Genomic DNA, 12,362 nt, shown 5'->3' on the forward strand with positions numbered 1-12,362 from the left:
ATGATATGCAAAGAAAAGTAATTCTCAAGTGTTCATTCTGTCATGGTGAGTAATCAGTTTTTCTGTGTCCTGTATTTTACAGCTTGGGGACAATGCTGTGTCAGTGATAATTTTCATTAACACACTCAGCACTTGTCAAATGTTCCACATTAATGGTCGGAGAATCCTTATAAATGGGAAGAGTTCCACTGACTTACTTAATAATAAACAATAATCAATGAGAAAAATAGTACATAAAAATATATTTACTTTTGTAAAACGAGTTTCTCTTGAATAGGAAATGCAAGTGTAAACTCTTTTGGTTCCTATAAGATGAACTTACCCAGTAAATGCTTACTTATGATCCTTTGGTTTTGTTTATATTAGTCACTTTAATGTGCTTAAACTGTGACTGTAAAATCTCAGCTTGTGAAGTAATTATAATGCTTTCACTGGGTAAGGGTAATAGAAATCTTGTACAATGTAGAGGTAAAAGTCAGTAGGGAGGTATTGGCGATGGTGCAGTCTGAAACTCACACTGAAAATATCCAGAGTCAGTTTTAGATGTGTGATGAATCTTTACATAAATCACTACTTATTTTCAAAGAAAACAGTCTAGGAGTATAGGTGAGGCAATGGAAATTAAGTGAACTATTCCAAGTGTGAAAAATCATCTTAGCAAAAATTTCTTGAGAATTCTATTAATTGCAATTTGGATATGTTACCTTCCAGTCCGCACAACTGAACTAGAAAGTATAGAAAACAGAAAAATGACAGATGAAAAGATTTTACATGTTAACTGATATGAATTCAGTGTCATTCAAAATCCTCACCATACTTGTGTTAGTTATAAGGACTTGCTGTCTGCTTTATAAGCTTGACTCACACCCACACGCCTACCTGTGCTCACAAGTGAAATGCGTGATGAACCACGAACTTCACTCAAGAGACGTGTCAGTTTGCTTTTTGGTACACCCACTTCTCCAAACACAGATCAGTAATCAGTAAAATGTGAAAAAAAAAGGCAACTTAAACCAAAAAAATTATTTAGGTGGACCACAAATGTCAAAACAATGCAAACTGAAATCATAGACTTTTATGGGTTCAAGTCTTGAATGAGTCAAGAGCAGTCAGGACATTAATTCTTCAGATAATAAGAATGAAAATTCCTCCTCTTAAGACGGGAGCAATGGATCTCCTGCATAATCCCAGTAATAAAAGGAACTTGAAAAGTAGCCTAGCTGCTGAATTTTAGCTAGGTTAATTCTTTCAAGAAATTGGAAAATTATGCAGACACAACATGAGGAAACACAATTTGAAATTAAACAAAGTCTGCTGCATGTTTGGTGATTGGATGCCCAATATTATCGTATCACAGTAGTTCCAAAGCACGTTTATACATCCTAGTTCATCCAACCCCTAGTTGGGGGTCTAGGGGCATAGTGGAAGCAATTGTGTAAATGTTAGAGTAATTTTTCAGAAGAGTGCAAAGAAAGAGGGACAGAGAAAGAGATTGAAAACAATGCGGAAAACTTCTGCAAAAACTAAAATTCAAAAGGCAACATGATAGTATTTTCAGATAATAAGGCTTGTGTTCATTTCAAAGACAAGATCATATACAGTCTATTGTTTAAAAACATTGATAAAAATCACAGAGTTGTTGAACAATATAAATTTTTTAAAATGGTATTTTTAGTAACGATCACAGCTACTTACAATATGTCATAGAATACATATATACGATTTTAAACAGCAAAAAATAATCCTAAAATGAGCTCAATAATAAATCTTTAAAATGCATTCAAAATCTATATGGAGGAAATTTTAAAATATAGTAAAGTAATGAAAAATGGAGACAAAGCTCATGTATATACCTTGGGCAAAGTTGGAGTAACAGGAATAACAATTGTCCTCTCACAGAAGACAATTGAAAAACTAGACAAAATACATTAAGTGATGATTTTCAAGGCACCAGGTATCAGGCATCAAAGGACAATGATACTGAAAATGAGAAAAAGGTGAGATGAGCCCATGATTGCCCCAGTTTACTGCCTGGAGAAATTCCTGGTAATAGCACAGAGAAGAATGTTCCCAGACAGAGATGAGCAGACCACTTCAGTTGAGGAGTTGGACCTGGGAGACAAGGTAAACTAAGGCAGATACAGTTCACAGGGCAGATTATGAGAGAGAAACAAGCTATACAGAGATAGATTTTGATAGATCTGTAGAAGATCTCCCTGAATTTTGTGGTAAGGAGTGATCAGTGCACGTTTGTGAGCAAACTACCTGAGGCTGGGGAAAGAACCACTCGAAAGGATTAGAAGTTACAATTCTCAGGATTAACATGGGGCCAGGAAAAGTTCCTGTTCCCACCAGATAGACAGAGAGAGAGATAAAGAGAGGCCTTGTTCACAGGACATCAAGCAGAATACTCAGAATGGCTTTGTCTCAGTGCTGGGTTAAAATTAGTCTTAAACAAAATGCTTCTCTGGTCCTGTCTAACAAAGCTTAAATAAATAACATAAGTAAAAGAATAAAAAAAATTCAAAACTCAACAAGATTACAAAAAATTCATGATGTTTGACATTCAATCAAAAATTGCCGGGAATGCAAAGAAGTAAAAAATACATAAAGAGGAGGAAAGTAAATCCTTAACAATCAAAAAATGACACAGTTTACAGACTTATTAAAGAAGGGCCTTAAAAAAGCTATTATAACTGTATTTCATATGGGCAAGAAGATAGAAGAAAGATTGAATATGCTTAAATAGAGACATTGAAGATATAAAACTACCAAAAACAAACATCTAGAGAAGAAATCTATAATGTCTGCATATGGAATCCATGTGGGATGGAATTAACAGCCAAAGAAACATAGCAAAAGGAAAATTTAATGAATTTGAAGACAGAGAAATAAGTACAATGCAAAAGAAAACATGTGGGGTATAAGCCTGAAAATAAAATGAACAAAGTATCAGTGACATCTGGGACAACTTTTGGCAGACTAACACAAAAGCAATTGGAGTTTCAGAGAGCGAGGTGGGGTGTGAAGCAGAAAAATACATGAATAAATAATGATTAGTATTAGTCAATGTGATAAAAACTCTACATCAACACCAAACACTAGAGACATAAGGAAAACTATACCTAGGCATATTGTAATTAAATGGCTTAAAATTGGGGATAAAGAGAAATTCTTAAAATGAGGACCAATTAAAAAAAATACACGCACACGAGGTACAGAGGAACAAACATATGTATGACAGTACATTTCTTATTGGCAATAATACAAGTCAGAGAACAGTGAAGCAATTATCTTTAAAATACTAAAGAAAAAAAAAGCTGTCAATCTAGAATCTATACCAGCAAAAATATCATTCAAAAATTAGATAAAAGTAAATTATTTTTCATACAGACAACAACTGAAAAAGTTTATGATCAGAAGACTTGCACTATGAGAAATGTTAAAAGAAGTCCTTCAGGTGGAAGAAAAATACATCCAGACATCCAGTAGAAATCTGGATGTATTTGAAGAGATAAAGGAATCAAGAGCACTTGGAATGTAAATGCATGGAAAAATATAATAGTTTTCTTATTATATAAAAGATAATGGACTGTTTAGGTTAAAGATAGTTACAATGAACAGTGGGGTCTATAAGATATATAGACACAAATTACATGAACAGAAAAGGAACCAATATTTCTCTTATAAGTATCATACATGTAAGAGTAACTTATATACTCACAGTTCATTGAATGTTTTTTGGAATGAGTTGGCACTATCCTATAAATATATCTCCTTATAGTTCCTTAATCCCCCAAAGCTAATTGATAATTCTATAAATTATTTGTTTTGATAATCTCTTACCTGCATTGTTGTTCTGTATTTCCTTTTACCACATTATAGTCTTGGCTCTTATTAAATACCTGGATAACTGTAACACATTCCCCACTAGTCCATGTAAATTTACCATGAAAAATTCTTCATATAGTAGTATACTAGTACATGTGTAACAACCACATTTCTGAAAAGAAAATGCTCAAATTTATAACCTTTGCCTATATCTGTGGTGTAAATAATCCCACCACAGCCCATTTCAAGTTACCAGTATAGTGTCACTTAATGAGGACTTGGGAAGAGATGCTACAAAATGGCTCTTGGGAGCCAGCCTGGTGGCACAGCGGTTAAGTTCACACATTGGCTTCGGGACCAGGGGTTTGCCAGTTCAGATCCTGGCTGCAGACATACTCACTGCTCATCAAGCCATCCTGAAGCAGTGTCCCACATAAAAGAACTAGAAGGACCCACAACTGGGATATACAACTATGTACCAGGGGCTTTAGGGAGAAAAAAGAGGAAGATTGGCAACAGATGTTAGCTCAGGGCCAATCTTCCTAAAAAAGGGAAAAATAGCCAGTATAAGCCAGCTGCAGCACACCACTACCATATCCATTCTGCACAATATTACCAGAGAAATTCTCGCATCTGTTTCACTTGGATATATACTCTCTTTCTTACAACAGCATGTTGGCCTCCTAGTAACTTGCCTGAATAACTTCTGGCCTATAGGGCAGAAGAAAAATCTCATGGGCGAAAGTATTATGTTCCTCCACTGAGAAGAGGTGTGGCAAATAGCAGACTCATCTGCGAGGCAGAGTTGTGAAGTGTAATGAACCGAGATTTTAGAGATGAAATTAGATTTAAATCTTGATTCTGCCTCTTTTTTGAATCTGTTTCTCCACCTGGCAAATAACAACAATGATAATTCCAAAATTACAGTTTTACTGTGAAAAGTAGAGTTGTTGAAGGTAAATTTAATTCTGTCTTGTATTATAAACTGCAGATGCTGAAAGGATGGCCACGCCAGCAAGTAGAATTCTCTATCCTGAGATGCATTTGACCTTGCTAAGGAATAACCATAACTGTCAACTCTAATTGAAAATAAAAGATTGTGAGGGGTTATATATTCTGACAGGCAGGTAAAACAAGATGATTAGAAAAAGAAGAGTTAAACAACTCAGAAATATTTTCATTCAGTAAGTCAGCATTTGAGAGAGCTGTTAGGAGATAGACCCACAGTCTCTGAGCTGTATTTCTAGAGAAGAACTCCAGACATAGAAATATAAGAATAAGACAAGTAGAATATTTGCAGGGCATGGATTAGCATATAATTTACTAAGACGAAAATTAATTTATATATATGATCCAACAATTTTCTTACCAAAAGTAAAGACAACACAGGGAAGCCCAAATACCAGAAAAATAACAAAAGACCTGGGACAGAGCTACTGTAAATTTATCTATCAACTAAATTTAAAACTGTAGGGCCAGAACACCTGAATGTCCTCCTGCTCTTGTAAAATAAGGACTGTGGACTCAGATAAGACTGAGCCTGAAATCAATCAAGTGGTTGCAGATTTAAGAAAAATAGGAAGGGTAAATCCTAAACTTTGGTATGTGAATTTCTAGAATTTGATTATGCATTCCAACCGTATCTATCCTTTTCTACTTCTCTATATTAATCCAAAGATATGATTTTTCCCTATCCTTTGTCTATCCATTTCTTACTCCTACTTCAAGGCCCAACTTCAGTATCAGTTTGTCTATGAAACCCGATACGTCACTGCACACTGGCCTTTCCCTTCTTAAGATTTCTATTGCATGTTAGATCTCATAATATTAGCATAATATATTTTTCACATGTGTTGATACTATTCCCATCTACCTCATAATTTCATTCATAATAATGGACATGTCCATTATATTAGTTTAGAAAACACGAGGGGGGTATAAATCATAAATGAAATGAGTGAGTTTTAATTTAATCATTTTCCTCTTATCCTATTAATTCTATAAGGGGGCTTATAATTCTAATCATCTTTGTCTAGAAGATGCTTCTAGAGATATGTTATAAGAAATCAGCAAACCATGTACATTCATCTGTCCTCAAAAATCTGAAATATATATATTATTTAGGGGAAGAGCCATATAGTGTAGTTAAAAAGAGAGGGGATGAGCTTTAGGGTTAGATTAGACTGTAGGTCCAAATCACTTACTGTAATACATAATAATACCTGTGTGATACAGATATACTTCCTTACCTATAAATTAGAAGTAATTATTTTATGTAAGAATTAATTTAAATATCATAAATAAACTAACAGACTACTAGAAATAATTAGTGTTCACAAATACTAGCTGCCTAATATCAATTTTCTCCTCCTTCCTCTGCTTCTCTTCTCTCTTGCCACCTTTCTACACAAACCATGTGGTAAATTGTAGACTTCATCCTTGATATAGTTGAAAAATCAAGTGGTGTGACACCAAGTAGTGTCCATTAAACAAATATAGATTGTTTTTGATCCACTCTACTTCAACAGAAACTGCTGTGTCTATAAGCTCTTTAATGGTCAATTAATTCCAAAAGAACATGAAAACTCTTCTTTTGCCAGAATTTTAAAAATATAGTCATTGACTATATAAATAAAAAAGAGACTATGTCCTCGACATAGTGTTGTTGATAAATAGTTTTGAATATTCAATTTTATGCATTCCTAGTATCATTTTATTGATCTTAACTTTTTTATTTAGCAAAATGCTTTCTTTAGATCTATTAATATTCATGATCAGACTTAGTATAAAAGAACTATTCCATTAAATTTAAATTAAATGCTTAGTTATGTGTGTTTAGAATGGCGTTACTGTTATTTGTTTATGCTGACTCCATGTCATTATATCTAATGCTGGCTCTGGATTATCTACCATGCTGAAAAATGCAGCTGGGCTGAGTGTTTTCTTTTGGAAGGATAGAGAGGGAACAGCGATTGAAAATGTTAATGAGATGGAATCAGTTCTGGCTCAGTAGAAGCATTCTCTCATGATGAAGCTTTTGATGAGCTACATTATAAAGTAACTAAATATTCCCAACTATCTATTAGGCCCTAAATTTCCTGATACAAAACACTATTATTATCTCTTCCCACCCAATCTCCTTTATTTCCTGTTTCAGTAGTTGACATGGCGTTCAGAGTGTTTGTGTAATACATCTCATTCCCTTGCTTAAAACTATTCACTAACTTCCAAGTAGCTTAAGAATATTTAGAGTTTTCTTTACTACTATACTCTTCAAACTATACACTCCATTAATTTTGAATTTACCATTTACATTTCCTTTCAGTTATCCTGCTCTATTGTATTCAAGATTTCTCACATGAAATTCTCTCTGTTTCATCCCCTATTTTATCTGGCTGACTCTCTAACTTTAGTTCTTGCTTTTAAGGTCATTTATTTCAAAATGCCTTGATTTACCCCAAGTGAACATATTAGGTGTTCATGCTATATATTTTGACAATGCTTCATACTGCCTTTATCACAGAATGTATCACACATTATTGTAATCAAATGTTAGTTGTGTTTGTTTCCTACTCAATTATAAATGGCATGAAGTCTTGGAAAAAGAAAAAGGACTATGCCAGTGTTTGGCACAAAATATAGGCTCCAAAATAAATAATAAAGACTTCTGATCCACACAAGATGGTACAGATTCATCTCTCCCTGCTTCTCCCTGCCAAGTATACCCATAAACCCTGGGCAAGAGACAACCAAAGATGAATTTTGACAGGGGTTAAAAGGAAAGTATATTATTTAGGGACCCCAGGACTGAAATTAAAACATAGCACAAGGTTTCTTACAACTCCCCGCCCAACAAAAGACTGACCCAGTCTGGCATTTTCTGACTACCAAACTGACAACAGAAGTCAGCCCGAGCAGACTCACCTCCCACAATCCACCAAGATCAAACAGGAATCCAGTTGACAACACCAGGCAAGCCAGGCAGAATTGGCAAGAAGGATCAGTTAGAGAACATGCTAACAATAGACCATGAGAAGAAATTTTCTTTTTTCCCATTGGGTTTGATACTTCTCTCCACCATCCAAAGATACAGCACAGCTCAAAAGCACCCACAAGGAGGATTCTGTTACAACAATGCCCTGAGCAGAAAGTGCTCTTTGTCTTCATGAGCTGAAGAGTTTCTTCCCTTACCTAGGAGCACCAGGTAGCCCAGTCTAGTGAAGCTTCTTCCATCCCCTCAAGCAGCATCAATAGGAAATTGATAGCCCCACTAGCATAAGATAAACCAGACCAAACAGTGCCTCAGAGACTGAAAATTACACCATCATTGGGCCAACAACCCACAAAATTGGCCAGGACCAATATGTAAAACCTAAACTGAGCAACTTCTTGCTAAAGTAAAAGTTTTAAATAGGACCAAGAGTCTCCTACAATAATAGCCAAAATATCTAGGACACAATCAACAATCACCCATCCTAATAAGAACTAAGAAAATCAAAACTTGAATGAGAAAAAGCAATTAACTCTTGCCAACAGCAAGATGAATCAGATGTTGAAATTATCTAACAAGGTCTTTAAAATGGCTATCATAAACATGGTACAATAGGCAACTAAAAATTCCCTTAAAACTTAAAAGCAGAAAATTTCAACAAAGATGTAGAAATTATAAAAAATCAAATGAAATGTAACTGACAGGTACAATAGCAAAAATAAAAAGTTTGATGCATGAATTTAAGGGTAGAGTGTGGAAAACAAAGAGTAGAATCAGTAAACTTAAGGAAAATCAAGTGAGTTTACCTAATCTCAACAGCAGAGAGAAAATAGACTGAAAAAAAAAAAAGAAAGAAAGAAAGAAAGAAAAACGGAAAGAAAGAAGAAAAACAGAGCCTCAGGGACCTGCGGGTCAATAACAAAAGATCAGACATTTGAATCATCAGAGTCTAAGAATGCAAAGAGAAAGCAGTGGGGCTGAAAGAATATTCAAAGAAATAATGGCTTAACACTCCCCACATTTGACAAAAATCATGAAACCACAAATTAAAGAAACTGAGCTAAACCCAAGTAGGGTAAACCTGAAGAAATTTATGCTGAGACACATCATAATTTAGCTTCTGAACACTAAAGGCAAAAAAAATCTTAAAAGCAACCAGAGAGAAATGAGACGTTACTTGTAGGGAAATACTGATTTGAATGAGACTGAATTTCTCGTCTGAAACCACGAATGCTAGAGGAAGTAGCCTTCCTTTTCCAACATTTAACAAGTGCTGAGAGAAAAAAAAATATTCATCATAAATTTTACATTCAGCAGAACTATTTTCCAGGAATGATGAAGAAATAAAGACATTATCACGTGAAGGAAAATTAACAGAATTTTTCACTACTCTTAAGGTATGACTAAAAGAAATTCTTCAAACACAAAAGAAATGATAAATGAAACACTCTTGGAGCATCAGGAGAGAAGAGAAAATGGAAAGAATACAAATATGGTTAAATAAAATAGACTATCTTTCTCATGAATTTTCTAAAGATATGTGATAAGTCAAGTAGAAATTATAACACCATCTGATACACATGACAATAATATTTAGAAGTAAAAAGGATAAAGGAACCTAAACTGGTGTAAGCCTTCTTTACTTCACTTGAAGTGGTAAATGTTGATACCAGTAGACTGATAATCATATGTGTATTGAAACATTTAGAGTCACCACTAAGAAAACTATGGAAAGTGATACAGTCAAACACACTATAAATAAATTAAGATGAAATCCTAAAGAATGTACAAGTAGTGCACATGAAGACAAGGAAAGAGAAACAGAGAAAACAAACAGAAAAGAAACAATATAACGCAGAATTAAGCCCTAATTTATCTATAAGTAACTTTGATGCAAATGGTCTAAAAATATAAATTATAAGGCAGAGATTATGAATGGATAAGAAATAAGTCCCACCTATATGCCATTTACAAGAAGTACACTTAAAATTCAATGCAATAGGTAGGTGGAAATTAGAAAGATGGCAAAAAGTTATACCATGCAAGAAGTTACTTTACAAAGCAGGAGTGGCTATATTAATGTCAGATACTGTTGACTTAAGAACAAAGAAATTTACTAGAAACAAAGAAAAACATTATATAATGATGAATAAACAATATGCCAGGAATATATGACAACCCTAAATGTGTACCCATCAAACAACAGAGCCTCAAGATACATGAAACAAACATTTATAGAACTAAAAGATAAATATACAAATTAACAATTATAGTTGGTGCTGTTGATAGAACTATAAGAAAGAAAATCAAGATAAATATAGATTTGAACAAAATGACAAACCAAAGAATCTATTTAATATATTTAGGTCATTCCACTCAATAACAACACAATAAACATCTTTTTCAAGCACCCATGGAATATTCACCATGATAGATGATCTCCTAGGTCATAGGACAAATATTAAAAAATTTAAAAGAATCAAATCATACAAAATATGTCCTCTGACCCTAACAAAATCAAACTATAAAACAATAATAGAAAGACAACAGGCAACTCTCAAATCCCTTGATAATTAAATAACACATTGCTAAATAATTGCTTGGTTAAAGAAGACAACTCCAAATAGAAAATGCATATATCAGAATTACAATAAAAATACAACATATGAAGCCAGCCCTGATTGCCTAGTGGTTCAAGTTCAGCACTCACCACTTTGGCAGCCCAGGTTCACTTCCTGGTCATGGAACCTTGTCACCAACCTGTCAGTTGCCATGCAGTGGCAGCGGCTCACGAGAAGAACTAGAATGACTTACAACTAGGATATGCAACCATGCACCGAGGCTTTGGGGAGGGGAAAAACAAACAACATATCAAAATATTTGAGATACAGCTAAAGCAATGTGAGAGGTAAATTTATAGCCCTAAGTGCTTACATTAGGAAAAAGGAAAGGTGTCAAATCAGTAATCTAAGTTCCAATCTACAAGAAACTAACAAAAGAAGAGCAAAACAAGCCCAAAGCAAGCAGAAGGAAAGAAATAACAATGATAAGAGCAGAAATCAATGAAATTGAAAAATATAAACTACCAATGAAATGCAAAGCTGGTTCTTCAAAACAATCAATAAAATTGGTAAATTTTTAGTAAAATTGAAAAATATAAAAAGAAAAAATACATTCCCAATATTAGAAATAGAGCAAGAGATCTTACAGCCTACAGGAATACTGTAAGCAACTGTCTGTTCATTGAAATGCAGAAGAAATAGGCCAATTTCTCAAAAAACAAACTACAGAAACTCAACCAAGAAGAGGACCTGCATAGTACTGTAACCATTAATCACATTTAATTCATAATTTAAAACCTCCCCTAAAAGAAATCTCCAGATCCAGATAATTCTGGAAAAATCTACCAAATATTTAAGCAAGAATTAATATCAATTTTACAGAATCTCTTCCAGAAAATGGGAAGAACTGTCCAACTAAAATTCCATACCTAGAAAAAATATCCTACAAAAATGCAAACAAAATAAAGACATTTTCTGCCAGATAAAAGCTGACAGGCATCATTTCCAGCTGACCTATGGTATAAGAACAGCAAACACTTCTCGGGCTGAAGAGAAACATTCCAGATCAAAGCAGAATCTGCAAGGAGAAAAGTGCATGAAAAAAGTGTAAGTATATGAATAAAAATAAAAAGACCTTTTGAAATTTTTGTTATATAAATATCTATGTATACATAAACACATATACTTTTCTTTAAAAGATTAATTGTTTAAAGCAAAAATAACAATGGACATTTGGATTTAGAACACATGTAAAAGTTTCGAAAAAAGTAAGAATGCAAACTATGGTGGAGAATAAATAGAATTATACTCTTGTCGTGTTTTCACATTGTTTGTGGAAAAGAATATTATTTAAAGGTAGATTGTGATAATTTAAGCACGCATGTTGTAATCTCTAATGCAATTAGTAAAAAGAGGTAGAGAAAAACAGCTAATAGAGAAGATAAAACAGAATACGAAATTTAAAAATTATTCCCTTCACTCAAAGCAACACAGGAAAGAAGAGAGAAAAAGACAACAAATGAAGCATATAGAGAACAAATAGCAAGATAATATATATAAACATGGCCATAGCAATACTTATTATTAAATGTAAATGGACTAAACACTCCATGTGAAAGGGAGAGGTTGTCAGACATGATTAAAAACCAAGACAACTATATACTGTTTATGGCAAACACATTTAATATGAAGAAAAAGAGAGGTTGAAAATAAAGGAATTGGGAAAATATGACATAATCCCCTAAGCATAAGAAAGAAAATTAACATTATAATATGCAATCACAGGAAAGTAGAAACTTAAACGTGAAATTACTGAATTTATGTACTATGATGATGTAAGAGGAATGTTGACAAGGGAAGAAAGCTTAAAAAAGAAAATATTGCAAAGTGCACGGAAAACAATACAAGCAATAAAAATAAGTGAAGTTCTCAAATTCACACTACACAATACCATAATAGATATATAAATTTATAATCCT

This window comes from Diceros bicornis, chromosome 4 (genome assembly GCF_020826845.1).
Source record: "Diceros bicornis minor isolate mBicDic1 chromosome 4, mDicBic1.mat.cur, whole genome shotgun sequence".
NCBI lineage: Eukaryota > Metazoa > Chordata > Mammalia > Perissodactyla > Rhinocerotidae > Diceros > Diceros bicornis.